Below are 20,303 nucleotides of genomic sequence, written 5' to 3' on the forward strand. Positions count from 1 at the left end.
AATTCATTAGTGTCAATTCGTGAACTGGCCAGAGTTGAAATGAAATTTGAACTGGTTTGCAATTGAAATATATGCATTCTGGGTAATTAAGTGCTTTCCACCCTGGTCAACAAATTTTTAGTAAATAGAAATTATATATTTATCAGATTATATATATATATATATATATATATATATTTATACATTAATATATATATATATATATATATATATATATATACTAAATATATTAAAGAATATATATAAAAGTATATATATATATATATATATATAATTTAATATATATATACATATGTATATTATAATTTATAACTTTATAAATATATATAATATATTAAAGATTATTTATATAAATTATATATTTATCAGATTAAAAATATTTAACAGAAGTTTATCTAACAATTAAAAAAATAATGATTAAATATGATAATAATAATAAACTTTATTTTATATAGCGCCTTTAAAAGCAGCTTCTCAAAGCGCTGTTCATAAAAAAAGATGGAATTTATCAACAGAAGTTAATGCTAATTTACTAAAAAAGGATGCAATATATAGGCTAAATAGTTGGTATTTCAAACATCTATCCACCACCCATCCATCCATCCATCCATCTAACATTGGCAACATTCAAACTGCATTTCTAGTTAAAAACTAGTTCAATACAATTCATTTTGATTCTATTACAACCCAATCTCACTGCAATTTGTATGTATTTTACAAGGTGGCTAATTCGTATTTGCAAGATTTTTTCCTATTTTTACATATTTTACCAGTTGCCTAATTGGTGTGAATGACCTACCCCTGACCCCGCCCCAAAATCACTGAGGTTTAGACAAATTACACACCATTTACTCACTCGTACAATTTTTTTTATGAATTGCTTGTGAGATAGCCTTGATCTATTCACATTCGAAAGCAATTCTGCATCCTGTTTGCAACTTCAATTCAAATTTAAGTTCAATTTAAAATCCATTCAGTTTGGAATGTTGCACAAGCCTTGAAATAATGAAATGTCTAATGAAACGGCCCTTCTGTTAATGAGTCACGCACATTTCAACGTACAACCCCGCAGAGTCCTCCGACCATACGGTGGAACGCCGTTCCTCGTGTCATGAGCTGCTATGAGACGCATGAACAGAGAGCAGTCCAGCTGGAGAGCTCATCCTCAGCTATTGTTCTCAGGATCAGTAATCAGGCCTCTAATAGCTCTCGCTGACAACTGAGAAGATCCAGCAACACCCGCTTCAGCTTCAGCCACGTCTGTCTCAGGGCGATCATGCCACTGAAAAGGTCACCGCGACCGGCTGACTCAGCTTCGGGGAACGTCTCGAGAACAGTTCCTGAGAGTATCGGACAATGGTTGGCGTATAGGAAAATGCTTTAGCTCTTGCGGCTATTGATTAACTACGCAATGAATCAAACATCTGAGGAGGACATGGAACACAATTATGAAGCGAATGTAACTGATTACTAACCGCAGATACTTTCTGTATGATAAATGCATGAGCAGCTTTGCCAATATTTCAATTCACTGCAGGCAACATTATAGTGGAGGTATAAAGATGATGAGAAAAAGAATAGAGAAGCCTTGGGCTACAAATACATTAGCAACCGCTAGCACAAATCGACTGAGACCGCCGCAGCCAGCAAATAATGCAAAAAGCCTGCAAGTAATGACAAGCGACTGACAAACTATCTTGAGTTTACCTCTGACAAGTTTTTTACTTTTTAAGTGCACACTTCAATAAGATTATTGTCTCCAGTGTTGTGACACACACACACACACACAAAAAACAGCTTTTTGTGGTTTGTTTGGTCCCATCAGTCTTATTTATTGTCTGTGAGTTACTATTGTAGTTGCTGAACATTTGTTCTATCGTCCCCTTGGAATTATAAGGTTCTTTCTGCGTTCTGAGCAGTTTTGAGGTATTGAGCTTCAAAGTTTTTGCATTACATATAGGAAAATTTAAATGGGGAACAAGTTTCATTGAAACATGAAAATAACAGGGACTCTAAATGTTTATTTAGAATTATAGAATTATAAGGTTCTATCTGCCAAAACATTATTTGAACATTAAATTAAAAAAAAATGTATGTTGTAACAATGTCTCAACATGTGTTGGAAAGTAAAATGTGATCCTTTCTATTTATTTATTTAATTTTTTTTAGCACTTCCATGTATTTAAGACATTTCAAATTAAGCAAGGTAGATCTAAATATTTTCCCCAGTGCATAATCTTCATTTTTGATACCAATTTGGCGGGTAATTAAACACATTATTGCAGAAATTATCCTTGAATCTTTCTTTTGCTTAGACAGAAAGCAGCCACTGTAATACATCTATTCCAGCTAAAGTGGGGCAGCTAAAATGGCTTTCTCTCTAGACCTCAATGTGGCTGAAATAACATGCAAACGTTTATTGTTGTAATTAAGAGCCCATTAATTAAATTGTTAAATATTTGACCTATAAGCCTTAATATGGTAAAAATGAAGACATTTTAAGACTTTAAAAACTGCAAGAAAATCGACATGCTTCAGCAAATTAATTCATAAAGTTTAATAATCATTGAAAAATTATTCACTGACTATATAATTTTCAGTCTTTGTCTGCACCATTCTGTCTTCGTCATCTTCACTACACTTTCCAGCATCCTCTTGTCTCCACACCTGAACTTATTCCACCTGTTCATCGTCATGATCATCTGTGTCACCTTGTTAGAGTTCATTTTGTATCTGTATTTAGTTCTCTCTGTTTCAGTCTGAGCTTGTCGGTTCTTGATTATGTTTCATGGAGAGTGTGTGTAATCTTCTGCCAGTCTTCCTTGTACCTGTTTGGAGTTTTTGAGTAAATGTTTTGTATTTTGCGATTTGTTTTGTATTCTGAGCTTCGCGTCAGCCTCAGCCTGTCTTCATTCCACACTACACCGTGACAATAATCACAAAAAATGTCAGACTCCCTTTTTAATCACTCACACACGCTCTCTCTCTCACACACGCACACACCAACACACTTTCTCACACATAAGGACACGCACGCGCACACACTTTCAAACAAACACACACACAAACACTTGCATGTTGAATGGCTCTCTAAAATATTCAATTAACATAATAAATAATAGCAATAATGAATTGCCATTGAATGAATGTCATTTCTTAATTTCTACACTAGTGCTGACACATAAACAGCCCATATGATTGGTTTAGTTGGACCTCATGAGGGTTGATGATCACCTCATTTTATTAACAATCTGTTTCAAAAAAAGAGTTTTGGGCTCTATTTATGTAGTTTATTCAGTCCTCTGAAGAAATCAAGTCTCTTATAATCACCAAGGCTGCATTTATTTGATTGTGAAAAACACAGGCGAATATCATGCAAAAGTTCATTTATTTCAGTAATTCAACTTAACGGGTGAAACTAATATATTACATATGCAAAGTGAGATATTTCAAGCCGTTATTTGTTATAATTTAGATAATTATAATGGCTTACAGCTTATGAAAACCCCAAATCCAAAATTAGAATATAGTGAAAAGGTTTTCATTAAAAGGCTTGAAATATCTCACTTTGCATGTGATGAGGCTATGTAAAATAATAGTGTGTGACCTTTTAAGTTGAATTACTGAAATAAATGAACTTTTGCACGATATTCAAATTTGTGGTTGAAATATAAGCCAAGTTAAACACTGTATTGATCAGATTCATAGCTCGACCTTTACAGGCCTGTGCGATATAGAGACGACTATGAAGGGAAAGGAATGATAGTGAGATGGAGTGAACAAGGTATGAAGCACATAATGAGACATATCCACTATCGATGTTATCCGGTTGGATGCGCCGGCATATATAGACGCGATCTGTTCTCTATGATGATATCATCAGTGCTCCTATAATTATAAGAGCTACTGTACTGTGACCCACACTCACCCCCTCACAGTCCACACTCTCCATTTAATCACATGAGAGCTGGAAGGGAGGGAGAGGATCTGATTGGCTGCTTTGATAACGTGCGGGCCACAGGGAACCAACGAGTTCAGTCGGAGGAAGACGGTGATGCGCATCCAGTGATGAGGGCTGTTCAGAAACTTGAATAGAAGATCTCCTCATGCTCGCTCTGATAAAGCCGGTGACTTTAAATTACGGCGAAAGTGAGACGGCATTTCTGAGCGACAAACCTGCTTATCTCTCGCCCCTCTCAGGTGTTTTCACACAACACGGTTTCAGTCAAGAGTCAAGTTCATTCCCCTCGCCATGCCAGCGGCATAAACACGCTAACGGTTTCCATTGCACAATGAGGACTGGAATAAGGGTCAAGCGATAACAATCATCATTACCGCTCATTGTAATCTCTCCAGTGCCGAACACACACCTGCAACTTGCAAATTGAATTCCTTGTTAATGTGCCATGGTGATACATTTCATTAGCCTGTTGGAGGTAAACGTTTATTGTGATGATCAGGAGATGAGCAGCTTTAAAGGAGAACTCCAGCGCAAAATGAACCTTTGGTCTAATAAAACATCGGTACCTAGTCAACCGTTCTCTGAGATTTGTTTTTCATGATAATCGAATGTAAAGAGTTTCTAAAAACGGTTTAGCGTATAACGCTAGTATATGGGGGCATTTAATGAGTAAAAAGAAATCGCCAGTTTATACCACTAACAAGGCTCAAAATAGCCCTACACTAACGCAGTAACATAACGAGGGTCCGTACATGCAAACCGAAGCATTGAGAACTTTGTAAGTGTACAGACCGTTTAATAAGAAGATACTTTATAAAGACAGTTCACTTCGTGTACACAGGCGGCGCCATTTTGGAAAACAGTCTCGACAAGTCGAACCACGAACGCCGCTCATACAGTTCAGTAGCTCGCTGAAGGTTCGACTTGTCAAGACTGTTTTCCAAAGATGGCTTCTGTCATATTCTGTCTTCATATTAAACAGTCTGTACACTTACAAAGTTCTCACTTTGAATGTAGGGACCCTCATTATGTTACTGTGTTAGTGTGTCACTTTCTCTTATTGCTAGCAGACTCTCCTCTATTTGGCGTTTTATTAAAACGTGATTCCCTGGAGGTTGGAGATTTAGCTACTCAATGTCAAGCTTTCTCACTCGTTGGGACAACTAACTAACCCATACCACTCCCACACCAGATCTGTGTTGTACTACTTTCATGTTATCACTGTGAAGCTGCTTTGATACAATCTGTATTGTGAAAAGCGCTATATAAATAAATTTGACTTGACTTGACTTGACCAGACACGCGTCAGAGTAGCCGGAGCAACTTTCCTCTATTTACGGATATGACAAGACACACGGGCGAGTGACGTATACGCAATTTCCAGCGAGAACCATCCTAACAGGTCTAAAATATAAACGCTTATAATAGGCTACCATAGTGAAATTAGGGTGAGATAACCACACTTTTTGAAACGAAAACAAAAAAAAAATGTTACGTAGTGTGCCTTTAACAATAATAACACTGCTTAACATCAGCAGAACACTTTGACATCTGCATAGCAACACACTCATAGAAACCACACTCGCTAGCATCGTGGTGGGAACTTTAATTAATAATTATTAACATATTCCATATTACTGCTGTTGCCATTTTAGAAAAGAAATGAGCCCTGAGAGGCCATTATAATGATTTTACAGCATTTAAGAGCGTTCTCAGCTTCACGACATGCCTAATTACACTCCTTTTCAGAGGCAAAATCACTGAAACACTGTCTCTCATTTATTGGCTTTAATCCACGTCTATTCATGTAGGATTCAATACATGTAATACTTTAAAAACGATTTAATGTACAATAAGAATGTTTCTTTTTTATTTAGACAATAAAAGCAGGGTGCATCTCAACTTTCCAAGGACAGCACAAGTCTTCTTTTCATTGTGGTCTTTGTTATTATAAAATATGTTATTATAATATCTGGCATGTAATAAATAAACAGCCACGTTAAAACACGTTAAACTGCGTCATAAAAGAAGTTTGTCTAACAAAAACATTTTTATATTTTAATTTACATTACATCCGTACATAAACCCACTTTTTTGTGGATTTTCATTAAAAATATTATTTGTTTAATTTATATAATATGTAATATACTTCATAGAATACAAATCATTTTAATCTGCGTTATTCATTTTAAGTCTAAAATTTCTTCTTAAATCAAGTTTCCTACTTAGTTTTGGCGAGCGATAAACCCTGCGCTGTGTACGGAAACTCTGCAGGCGTCCAACAACTACTCTTAGCTCTATTCTGACAGGTAAATGCATTAAAATAGATGTGCGTTTTTTGAAAAGTCGACTTTGATGCCAAAATAAGACATACTCTCACCTTTGTGGCCCGTCACAATAAAAAAGCAGCATATGACGGAGTTAATTTGCCGCCTGAATCTTGTTTCACGCAGGCTAAAGCGGTTTGTAATTGAGGTTACGGCCCCACACAGAGACATCACTGACGGCTTGTGCTTCACGCTGGATGTTCCTCACACGTACACGCCATTGCAATTAAACTTGTGTATTTTTTATTTCAAGGTAATCAGCGCAGGAAATGAGTTACGCATTAGCGTTCCTGCAGTGAAATGCTGTAATGCGAAAGCATTTGGACACAGTGATGTCACAATCTCAGCGTGATTTATTGCAAAATCTTGCAGCGTTGTGTAAACAAGCCAGATGATTTCTCACTTTGTTAATTGTTTCTGCTAAGAACGTCTTGTAAAGCAGGAGGGGAAACGCTAGGTTGCATCTGAGCTCTCTGACAGGCCTGCCTGCATTGGAAAGCAGCAGACGTGTACAGTTACAAACGCTGTACCTGTCACCGGGATCAGAGGTTAATTGTCCGGGGACACTGCGGGATGACAGCAACGATCTTCAGCCACAGTTGTACTTCTTGGAGAATAGACTTGCCAATTCTCTTTGGAAAAGAGGTGACCTTTGCTTCTTGAGGTCTTTATAAAGGTCATTCAATTGGACATGGGGTCCAGTTTGTCAGTTTTGAGGAACTGCTGTGATACGAGCTACTGTATAAAGGATCTAAGAAATATGAAAGCCAGGCCTTGCTAGATATGCAATTGTTTGAGATAATTAGTGTCCAGTTCAATACTGTGTCACTCTGAATACTCTAATGTCACTACAATATTGATAAAAAATTACAAACATCCAAAAATAATAGCTTACACATGTGGGTAAAAATGAAACCAAAAATGAAAATTCTGTCATCATTTGCTCACCCTCAAGTTGTTGCAAACCTGTATGAGTTTCTTTCTTCTGATGAACACAAAGGAAGATATTTTGACGAACGATTGGAACCAAAGAGTTGTTTGGCACCATTGACTTCCATAGTAGAAAAAAAAAATACTATCAAGTTCTTCAAAATATCTCGCTTTGTGTTCAGCAGAAGAAAGAAACTCATACAGGTTTGCAACAACTTGAGGGTGAGTAAATGATGACAGAATTTTCATTTTTGTTTGGAGTATCCCTGTTATCACTTCACTTGTTATTCTGATATAATTAAATAAATTAATATGTCTAACTGCATTTAGTAAATCCTGCATTTTAGTAAACTGCATTCACTAAAACCCAAATATGTATCAAAATATATATCTAAACCAAAACGGATATCTAAAATATGTAAACAAACATTCTGCATAGCAGAATAATTAATAAAAGGGAAAAAAATATGTTCAAGAATAATTTTTGAATCGTGACTCTTGGAATGGGATCAAATCAAAATGTCTACAAGATAAAAAATAATGAAGCAAAACATGCTGAACCCAACTAAAACCGAACTGTAAAGTAGATTTTTTTTTTAAAAAACAAGGATATTATCAACCTTTGCACAGAATGTCTCTGAACATTTTAATTAGGATGTGTGTTATCTGGTGTGCTGCTAATGACTTCATCGCTGTCTGTAAATTAATTCTTTAGAGCTTCTAACTTTGGTCAAGATGAATATTGACAGAAATCATTGTCCTATAAATAAATTAAATTAATAAGCTCTGGAGGGGGGTGTCATTTCGACTCATTTAAATAAACTTTGGTTCATTATATATACATATATATATATATATATATATACATATATGTATATATAAAATACAATATTGAAAAGTATAATTGCAATGTAATGACGAAAGCATCCTAAATGGGATACCATCCTCTTTTTCCGGGACATGTCCGACCCCGACCTTCAAGGTCATACAAAATGTCCGGGATTCAGCTTTTGCTTTCTGCAGTCGCCATTCATTGTTTACATGTACAGCTTTTGTTTCAATCTAACTGAATTCATTCCATTGGTGAATCTGAATGTTGTGTTTACATGAAAGCTAAACAAGTGATCAGTAGCATTACTAAGAAAATTCCCGCTCCTCCGTGAGAGATTTGAGGCCGGTGCGTCTCGCAGGTTTCACTCATCGGTAATCACGCCACTGGCCTCGCGCCGTTCTCCCGCGGCCCTCACTCGTCCCGCTCGCCACAGTAAACATAATGAATGGCGACTGTAGAACGCAAAAGCCAAATCATGGACATTTTGGGTGATCTTGAAACACATTTTCGGGCAGACTCATTACGGAGACACACTAGTAGCCTAGACTTGTTGTTTAACTACTGCGCTCTGTTACCGGTAGGCGTGGCCTCCTAGGGCAGTGAAGCAAGTGCATTCTGGGAGTTGTTGTATATATTATATTTTATATATATATATATATTTTATATATATATATATTTATATATATATATATATATTATATATATATATATATAAAGGTGACTTGACTTACCATCTAATCTACCTAGACCTTGTTAGGAGATCAATGACAGATGCTTCGCCTGTGACAGGTCATAATGTTTTGGCTCATCAGTGTACATTATAAAACTAAAATCTTCTTCTTAGTTTTGTTTGCAGTACGCATCAGATGTTTTTGCCAGCTGACATTACCTACTCTTAAAGCGCCAGTACAATCAGCCCAAACAGATATGTCTAGTAATCTCTCTGATCTCACCAATTTGTGATGTGGCTCTTCTAGGCTTCCAGTGGCGTGTGCACAAACTGTATCGGTTCTCAATCTCGCTCTATCACTGCAGAGGGCACCTTGAGCCTCCATCAGGAGAACTCTGCACAGCACTCGGACTTAATTGGATTTGTGCATCACACACAAATTGTGACATTACAACTCGACGGCGGAGTAGGTCATGCGCCAATTACCAAAGCTCACGGCGTGAACCGTCGCGGCCGCGGAAGCTCGCCTAAGACTTCATTACCGGCCCGGAGCTTCCCTTTTCATTATGTGCTGAATGAAGCGGTGCTTACCATACACCAAACACGACTCAGAGGACATGTGTTTGGTGTCTTTAACGAGTCACAGAAATCTTTCAATGCTGCATGCCATCTGCTTTTAAAGAAAGATACAGCTCCACATTCCTTTCCTTTTATCTGTGACTTTACATTTCAACCTTTCTCTTGATTTAATTTCAAATGATGAGTACATCATTTGCAGTGGGGAAAAAAAAGAGTAAATCTATCTATCTATCTATCTATCTATCTATCTATCTATCTATCTATCTATCTATCTATCTATCTATCTATCTATCTATCTATCTATCTATCTATCTATCTATCTATCTATCTATCTATAATGCATATATTTAACATGTACACAAGGGTCAGATTACCATTCTTACAGTTATGACTTCAACCATGATTTAGTCATCACCACATAATTAAATAACCTACAGTATTAAAGAGAGATAAATATTTATTTTCAAATCTGGTTTATAATGCTCTGCTATCATTGCATCAACAACTCACTCAAATACACTCTTAAAGGGAAAGTGCTCTAAAAGTGTTGCATCTTAGTCATAATCTGTAGCTGTCCCTGCTGTCATATACTGTACATCCACTGATCTACAGCTGCAATATCAATTCATTCATAAAGTTACACTACGGTTCAAAAGTTTGGGGTTGATAAGATTTCTTTATGTTTTTGAAACACCACTTCTGGATTTATTTGATCAAAAATACAGTAAAAACTAAATATTGTGAAATATTATTACATATTAACATGACTGTTTAATATGTAGAAAGTTATGTAAAGTGATTATAAATGCCCCTACTGTAGTTATTAATCAATTCATTGCATCCTTGCCATATAAACAATTAATTTCCAAAAATGTACTGACATCAAACTTTTGAATGGTATTCACTACTCATAAAGAAAAACTACCATAAAACTACCACACTTTCACACTGTTGAGTAGGTCGACCAGAATCACATCAGAGAATGTCAGAAAGTAGCAATTCAAAGTACTATTAAAATGTTTGAAGGATTTATGAGTATTTTTAAACGTATTTTCAGTTCTTGACTTGTAATGAGCTAATGCTCCACAACAGACCTGATCTCCAGAACCACGGAGACTTCATAAAAACAGTACGATCTAATATCTCGTGCCAACCAGCATATTTCCTGGAGAAAAAAATGTGGATATTCCTAATCTTTCCTGCGGTTTTGTTGTCTCACCCCCTGTTTCTCAAGCACAAGCCGTACTTCCGTCAGCAAACCCTCGGCTTTCCACAGCTCGAGGGGCCGAAGGAGCGCAGGACGAAACAAGAGAAATGAGTCGCCTGCCGGTGCAACTTGGAAATCTTCCAAACCATCAGCGAGTCATTTATCTGGCTGATGGTACACAGTCTCGCTCAGACATCCATTACTTTCACCAACCTAATACCCTCCTCGGGTGTAGCCGAAATATATCCCTGTCAAAGCACACATGACTGGAGACGTGACCCCTGGGGGCCACGGCTGCTCTGGGGTCAGTGAATATTCAGGGCACAGGCCTCTGTGAATGAGCTTGAGGTCCACCTTTGACGAAACACTGGAGTATGACCAAAGTCCTTTCAAGCAAGTCATGCCACTCGGCCGCCATCTTGGCAACGCCGCTTTTGGACTTAACAAGACCAGGCTCTATCTAAATGAATGGGCAGAGAGTCAGAACTGCACTTTCACTGGTCACCGGGACATAAAAACTGCATGTATAGAAACAGCAGTAAAATATAATAAAAATCGCTGAAAAAGTTTGATGACTTTGCCCCCAAATAAGGTTTAAAACGCCATTTTCCCACAGGTTATATTTTTACTGCGCATGCGCAAGGGTTCTCTCGCTCTCTGTCACGCGCGCTGCACAGTTTGAAATGCGCGCTCTTGCTCGCTTGCTCTAGATTCTGGGAGATTTTAACTAATTTGCGGGCATCAGCGAGCCTCTATCAATCTGCGGGAGACACGCCTTTTCAAATAGTAACGTATTTAAATGTTTCCCAGCTTGACCGTTAAAAGCAGACGATTGGCTGTCCAGTGGGGGGGGGGGCGGGGCATTTGCATACAACCGTCATCTTTGGTTTTACAGGTTTTCACTATACATTTGTATTAAGGATTGAGGAAGTGGCATGTCTCTATATAAATAGTCTCTGGTATGACCCATTTGAAGCGTTTTATCAGATTTTAGTCATTTTTTTATGAAGTAAATTTCACATTATTACTGAAGCAAAAGCTAAAACGATCCCACTTAACCTCAGGCCAAATATAAGAATTCGATGTGTTTAAACTCAATAATTTTGTCGTTCTGTGTTTATTGTGAAATGTATGCTGATGACACTGGGTGTTTTTGAGGCAGATTTAGAATGATTTCTGCCTAGAGAAAGTATAGTTGCTGGATCTGCCCAAGTTTGTGGGGCTCATGGAGCCGAGTCTTGTTAAAAGAGTTTCACAAGAACTATAAATGTTTTAAAATCCAGCATATTCCTTGAGCACAATCCATTGGGTGTTTCAATGTCTATGTGAAGTATTCGCTGTTTATTATCATGGATGATGGGAAACTTTGACCACAAAATCAACAAAAACGTTCAATATTATTGCTGTTGTTTGTGCCATGATTTATAAGAGCCTTGAAACAGAATCAGCAACAATACGCTAATATGTAATGAGGATAACAAACGAAAACAAAGAAATTAATACATTTACAAAGTTATTAATATGTATAAAGCTAATAAAAAATACAATAGATTATTTCTCTTCTGCTCACCAAAACTGGAGTAAAAATATTAATTTTATTAAATATAAAAATAACTTTTAAATACATTTTTATATATTTTGAAATGTAATTTATTCAGCATCATTACTCCAGTCTTCAGTGTCACATGATCCTTCAGAAATCATTCTAATATGAGGATTTGATGCTCAAGAAACATTTCTGATTATTATCAATGTTGAAAACAGTTTTGCTGCTTGATATTTTTAGGGAAATTATGATACTTTTTATTTCAAGATTCTTTGATGAACAGAATCATTTATTTGAAACTTTAGAACATTATAAATATCTTAACTCTCACTTCTGATCATTTTAATTCATTATTTCTGAACAAAAGTATAAATTTCTTCAAGAATAGAATCTCATTGACCCAAAACTTTCGAACAGTTTTGTATATGTGTATATCAAATAAACTCTGTTCTTTTCTATTTTCTTTTGTAATTTCTATAAAGCACTATAAAAAAATAAACTGTAAAAAATAATCGTGATTTTTAACGGTAAATGATTGTAAAAAATGCTACAGTGCAAAACCGTTAATTGGTTAACAGAAAGTTTCCGTACTACAGTATATACGGTAAATAACTGTGATATAATTTTCCTGTGAAAAAAACGTTAAATTTACAGTTCAGAAAATGAAATACGGTTTATTGTTGTAAATTTTAAGTTAATTCTGTAAAACTGAAATGTAAAAATTAACATTCCTACCGCATTTTTAACAGTAAAGTTCTGGCAACCACAGCTGCCGTTTTCTTACCGTAAAAAATCCGGTTTTATTTTTCACAGTGCGAACAACGGCATTGAATCCATAACTAAAAAGTTCTTTGTACTTTAGAGACACAGTAGAATAAACCCAGCAGAAGAATAAACCCAGCAGAAGAAAGGGATTCATACAGGTTTGAAACAACTTGAGGAGAATTGTAATTTTTAAGTGAGCTATCCCTTTAAGTTGGCCTCCAATCCAACCTCTAATACTCCTCCAATCAAATTCTAATGCTTAAAGAAACCTAAAAGTTCCTCTTTAGGGAAGCAGTGCAAACATATTCCATAAGGTCCAGATTCTTCTCATTAGATACCGACTAGGACTAAATATGCCCCTTTCTGAGACGATGGAAGAAGATGAAGCTTTTTCTGTCCACGAGCCCAGTGAAGTGAGTGGGATGGAGCGAGCCGTCCCGCTGAGCGAGTCTGGCTATCGAGCGCTGCCCGCGGTCACGCGTGTGGAGCCGGGGCTGAAGGGAACGGGAGCCGAGAGGTTTGTAATTAGAGAAGAGGTTTAGGGAGGTTTTGGCTCGTCTTCATACTCATTTTCCAAACCAGCAGAAGGAACGGGAGGCAGGGGACGGGCCGTTAACTAGCGGGGTAGATAAAGTTGGAGGAAGGGGGAGCGGGCGCAGCGGGTGATGGCGCTCTGAAGATTCCTAATCCCGTCGCATGCTGGATTATCACAGCGGGGTGTGATGAACATCACACCCCCTACACCCATCATTACGTGAACACACACACACTCGCGCACACCAGCGGCAGACATCAACTTTACCATTAAGGTGCAATACTTGCCCACTCTTTTCTTTTTTTACCTGCATAAGGGCAATTTTATAATTACCTTATTAAACAATGAAACAATTTCGGTAAGACTTCACAATAAAGTTTCATTTGTTAACTTGTGTTCATTAACTAATGTCAACAAATAGAATTTTTGAAAGGCCAAACGATTGATTTGTGTGAGGAGCAGAAAAGCTGCAAATCTCAGATCATGAAAGAAGCATTGCGTCAGCTTTCATTGTGAAACAGTCTCATTACACTGTATTCAGCACAAACTGGGCTACAATAGTATGTGAACAACATGTATTTACATGTTTGTATTTTTGACAAAATAAAGTTTATGTGTGGTTATTCCACTCGTATGGCTTTCTGTGTTTCGTATGGCTTCCAAAGACTTGGAATGCAACACGAGTACTTTTACACGTTTTTTTTTTTCTGTGACTGTACTTTTATTGACCTGTTATCCATTTTATATTGTTGAAAAGTGGATGGGGTGGTGATCCAAAATATCTATGAATGTATGAAAATGTATAAAATCATTTCTACTTTTACAAATGCAAAGAATTATATGCGGCTTGATCTGACGTAAATGACAAACAACTGAACGCAATGAAGTGCACGTCGAAAAATGACACTAAAAGGGAACCCTGTGCGTTAAAAACAATGGGTCCTGACCAAGCGTAAATATGTGACGAGTTGAGAGTGAGAACGTGTTTCACTTTCTATAATTGATTTACAGTTTGAATAACCATTTTGTTTTTCATGCTGGCAAAGTCTTGATGCGTAAAAAAGCAATAAAGGTAGCACTTTATTTTACAGTCCTGTTTTGCATGTACATATACCCCTAAACCTAACCCATGTAGATACCTTATATCGTCCAGGATTTTCTTAGGTAATACACTGCGAATACACATAAGTGCACATACTCTAAAATAAAGTCATATGCAAATATCTCCTTTATGATGAGAGAATTTGTGAGAGTGCGGATTCAGAATTCAGTGAGTGAGCGCGTTTACCACGCTGACTTATCTAAAAGCTTCTGATTGGCCATTGTATAGAGCATAATTGGTTATTGTGCTCAACACTGTGAAAAATACATTAAAACAAATGTGATGCAACATTTGTAAGCTGCAATCAACACTTTTCATTTTGATTTCACATCTCACTTTAATTGCGACAGCTGTAATAGTCTTAGTTTAATTGTGCAGGGGCATTTATCTCCCCACTTATGTTGAAATTAGGGGGCATTTTTGTAAAATTTTTTCCCAAAGCAACCATTAATTTCTGACCCGTAGCTAAAATGAGACGAACAGCTACACTCTTAGAGCAAAAAAGGTTCTATACGTATCTATAAGCGCTACGTATTTGGAACCCCTAAAAGGTTCTATACACTCTTAAAAAAGGGTTCCTCTGGGTTCTATATTGTTCCAGGTTCCATACATGGCCAATAGAACCTTTTACCAAAAAAAATGGTTATATATAGAACCATTTTAGAGTTTCATATATGAAGCGGGGGATGGAACCATTTCTGGTTCTAAATACTGTAGAACCATTTCTTCTAAGAGTGTATCGTCAGAAAACAGGTGGAAAGGGTTGAAAATGTGTCCGAGGTCTACTCTGCATCCATTTGTGTGGAATAGTGTTTCTAAACTCAGACTGTGTGTGTGCTCAGTAGGGTGCACTGAAGGGCCTGACAGCTTCTTCGGGTTACAGGACAATAGGAACAGGATTACTGTCAGAGCGTTTCTGTGGAAGGATATCTGAATATCGGCCGGGACAGGCTGGAAGTGAATGGACCCTCAGGGGGGCATCTCTCATCTCAGACCATAAAGCTTTTCTGGGCCCAGGCGACCGTGAGATAGGGCCGTGAGGCACTGGCGTTTCCTGGCCATCCATTCATTTGTCACACCTATGATGGTGTCTAATGGACTACAGCCTCACTGTAAATTTGTCATGGGACTACCATTGAAGAGTCTCACTGAAAAAAACAACATGGGAAAAGAATCTGCACATGCACACTACAGTAATTATGCAAAAACTACTATGCTTATGTGTTAAAATGTCTCAAATCCTTGAAGCAAATTAAATGTTCATTAGAAACAGCAATGCATACGATATTATAGTTATTAGTGAGTCTAAGCAGGACATGTCAAGTCAAGTCAAGTCACATTTATTTATATAGTGCTTTTCACAATACAGATTGTATCAAAACATGTCAACAATATGTGTATTTGTTATTCGGGATCAAACAATTATATATATTAATATGAATAATCTGTTTATGCATTTATTTATTGGTTTACACAAATACATTTATTTATACACTTTATTATAAAGTTGTAAATATTAACATATATGATTATGCCTCCTGAAAATATAAAATATTGTGTTTTACAACTAGTTCTTAGTGAGTCTAAGTTGATCATTTGATTATTTGACTTTGTCAGTAAATAAAAAAAAATCATTAAGATACTTCAATAATAAAACTGCATGAGATATTAATACGTCAGAGCATAGATCTCTATATCTGCTAGTGCAGTGAGAAAAAAAATACACTTATTAGGGCCCGAGCACTAACAGTGCGAGGACCCTATTGAAACTGTTAGGATTATTATTATTTATTTATTTTTTTTTTCTTTTTTCTGCAAAGTAAGTGCCATTTTCGGGGCCGCAACATACTCAAAAACTCACCAAATTTGGCACGCATGTCAGGACTGGTGAAAAATTTCGTATTTTGTGGGTTTCGCGGATGGGCGCCGCAAAATGGCACGATAGCGCCACCTACAAAATTGGAAAAAATTAGCCCCTCGTCCACGTTCAACCTACATGCACGAAATTTGGTGGGGACGTGTATCATATCAAGACGCACAAAAAAGCCTCAAGAACCCATACCCTAAACTCGACAGGATGTCCGCCATTTTGAATTTGGCGGCCATTTTTGGACGATTTACAGACTCCGTACTTTAACGAACTCCTCCTAGGGATTTAGTCGGATGGACTTAAAATTTCTGCTGTGCCTTCTAAAGGCATTGACGATGTAAAGTTGTGCTATCTGCGCGTTTTCGTCGATGGGCGTGTCCGTGGCGTCGAAGATTCGCCATGAAACAGGAAGTTGTAATAACTTGGCTGTAAATGCCCAGACCTGCACGAAATTTTACACATTTGACTAGAGTCCCGCCCTGAAAAAATCTACATGCCGACATTCACCCTAAGTCATAGCGCCACCTGCTGGCAACAGGAAGTGACCTTTAACGTAGCAGCCCCCGCCATATGTTTGACCGACATGTACGAAATTTCTGTGGTACATCTACCATGACCAGACGTACAAAAAAGCCTCAAGAACCCATACCCTAAACTCGACAGGAAGTCCGCCATTTTGAATTTGGCGACCGATTTGGGACGATTTACACACTCCGTACTTTAACGAACTCCTCCTAGGGAATTAGTCGGATCAACTTCAAATTTCTGCTGTACCTTCTAAAGGCATTGACGATGTAAAGTTGTGCTATCTGCGTGTTTTCGTCGATGGGCGTGTCCGTGGCGTCAATGATTCGCCATGAAACAGGAAGTTGTTGTAACTTGGCTGTAAATGCCCAGATCTGCACGAAATTTTACACATTTGACAAGAGTCCCGCCCTGAACAAATCTACATGCCGACATTCACCCACAGTCATAGCGCCACCTAGTGGCAACAGGAAGTGACCTTAAACGAAGAAGCCCCCGCCGCTTGTTTGACCGACATGTACGAAACTTCTGTGGTACATCTACTATGACCAGACGCACAAAACAGCCTCTTGGAGCGATGCCCTAAACTTGACAGGAAGTCCACCATTTTGAATTTGGAGGCCATTTTTGGACGATTTACACACTCCGTACTTTAACGAACTCCTCCTAGGGATTTAGTCGGACCGACTTCACATTTCTGCTGTGCCTTCTAAAGGCATTGACGATGTAAAGTTGTGCTATCTGCGCATTTTCGTCGATGGGCGTGTCCGAAGCGTTGATGATTCGCCATGAAACAGGAAGTTGTAGTAACTTGGCTGTAAATGCCCAGATCTGCACGAAATTTTACATATTTGACAAGAGTCCCATCCTGAACAAATCTACATGCCGACATTCACCCACAGTCATAGCGCCACCTGCTGGCAACAGGAAGTGGCCTTTAACAAAGCAGCCCCCGCCGCATGTTTGACCGACATGTAAGAAATTTCTGTGGTACATCTACCATGGATAGACGCACAGAAAAGTCTCCTGGAGCGATGCCTTAAACTCAACAGGAAGTCGGCCATTTCTAATTTTACCGCCATTTTTTGATGATTTACTCATTACGTACTTTAACTAACTCCTCCTAGGGCTTTAGTCGGATCGACTTCACATTTCTGCTGTGCCTTCTAAAGGCATTGACGATGTAAAGTTGTGCTATCTGCGGGTTTTCATCGATGGGCGTGTCCGTGGCGTCGATGATTCGCCTTGAAACAGGAAGTTGTAGTAACTTGGCTGTAAATGCCCAGATATGCATGAAATTTCACACCTTTGACAAGAGTCCCGCCCTGAACAAATCTACATGCCGACATTAACCCACAGTCATAGTGCCACCTACTGGCAACAGGAAGTGGCCTTTAACAAAGCAGCCCCCGCCGCATGTTTGACCGACATGTAAGAAATTTCTGTGGTACATCTACCATGGACAGACGCACAGAAAAGTCTCTTGGAGCGATGCCTTAAACTCGACAGGAAGTCAGCCATTTCTAATTTTACTGCCATTTTTGGATGATTTACTCATTACGTACTTTAACTAACTCCTCCTAGGGCTTTAGTCTGATCGACTTCACATTTCTGCTGTGCCTTCTAAAGGCATTGACGATGTAAAGTTGTGCTATCTGCGGGTTTTCGTCGATGTGCGTGTCCGTGGCGTCGATGATTCGCCTTGAAACAGGAAGTTGTAGTAACTTGACTGTAAAAGCCCAGATATGCATGAAATTTTACACCTTTGACAAGAGTCCCACCCTGAACAAATCTACATTCCGACATTCACCCACAGTCATAGTGCCACCTGCTGGCAACAGGAAGTGACCTTTAACGAAGCAGCGTAGTAAATACACAGCCGCACTGGCTGAGCTGCAGAAAATGCAACGCGGCCGCCTCAGACCCCGACGTGCTACAGGTGCGAGGGCCCGCCCATCGCTGCTTGCAGCTTTAATATTCAAAATATAATCTATTAAAACCAGTATTAAAATAAGCAGTTTTATTTTTGAATTATCTTAAGGATTTTTTTATTTACTGGCAAAATCAAATAAGAACTAGTTGTAAAATCCAATATTTTTATTTTTATTTTCAGGAGGCATAATCATATTAATATTTACAACTTAAAGTGTATAAATAAATGTCTTTGTGTATGTGTACATATATAACCAATAAATAAATGCATGAATTATTCATATTTACAACTTAAAGTGTATAAATGTCTTTGTCTATGTGTACATATATAACCAATAAATAAATGCATAAATTATTCATGTTTACAACAATAAATATAATTGTTTGATCCCAAATAACAAATACACATTGTTGACATGTCCTGCAGTGTGACGTGCTACTGTCTACTCCATTAAAAACGAGTACACAGTTTTTGCTAATCATTCTATAATCATTATGAATGATCTCATATTAATTTAGAAACTATATTAAGTAATTGCACTCTAAAAATTAATTTAATCACACTTCAGGGGAATTTAAAATGAGCTAGTGAATTGCAAAATTGCAAAGAGTTAAAGTAACCTGATATATGTATTATTTTCATATGAAATCTGTAGGATATAAGGGGAGTGGAGGGAGGCGGAGGGATTCATCTCATTTTCATGAATTAAAAAGATTTACAAAGCAAACGAAAGAACCACAAGTGCTTAAACCGCACAAACCAAACAATAATGTGAAGCCTCAGCTGCACAAACAACGCAGGAAATCAAGAAGCAGAGGTTAATTTTAATAGTCTTAAAAACGAGTGGAGCGCATGAGGTCATGCTTCACGCTCCGATCTCCGCTCTAATGCTCTGTGTTGTTGCACTCATTATCTGAATGAACTCAGCAATTATATCAAATATTCCACAGCCATTTTGCTGTATTATCTACATATGAGCTCATTAAACAGAAAAACGGAGTTTATACAGGGAAGCATTGCTTTCATTTGTTTTGGAATAGCAATCAACTCCACTTAACAGCTTTCCTGTGGACAAACAAAAGGCAAAAATTCAATCTAAACACTGGGTTTCATGGCAACGGCGTACTGTGGTGGGAACGGCGCACAGTAGCGTGACCCTGGGACAGAGGCCGCCTGATGCGCTCACGCTGGGTGATCGAAATGAAGCGAGCAGTCGCCGTGAGAGAGGGCTTACTGAAGACATGCTGAAGAAGTGGGAATGATTTCATGGCTGAGCGCATGAAAACGTACCGTAAGACAGATGATGGGACACAAACAAGGCCGGTTGGAGATTGAAGGAGGGCGAGAGAGATGGAACTAGACTCTAGGTAAACTATATTTTTCATCAAAGATGAGCTTTTGGATAGTTCATGTGGGGAACATGAGTTATGAGTATTACACACGCTGTGTATATGTGTGTATAGATATATACTAAATTCCAATTCATTTTATTAAACATAATTGATTGTAGTTATAACGATT

At 37.8% G+C, this 20,303-nt stretch overlaps 1 protein-coding gene across 2 annotated transcripts in view; it reads right to left on the reverse strand.

Moving 5' to 3' along the window:
• The window catches only part of klhl29 (kelch-like family member 29), a 263,285-nt gene that overhangs the window by 8,169 nt on the left and 234,813 nt on the right, over nucleotides 1-20,303 (reverse strand). The window lies entirely within an intron of this gene.

The sequence above is a fragment of the Pimephales promelas genome, chromosome 13 (assembly GCF_988280905.1).
Source record: "Pimephales promelas chromosome 13, fPimPro1.hap1.1, whole genome shotgun sequence".
NCBI classification, from domain to species: domain Eukaryota; kingdom Metazoa; phylum Chordata; class Actinopteri; order Cypriniformes; family Leuciscidae; genus Pimephales; species Pimephales promelas.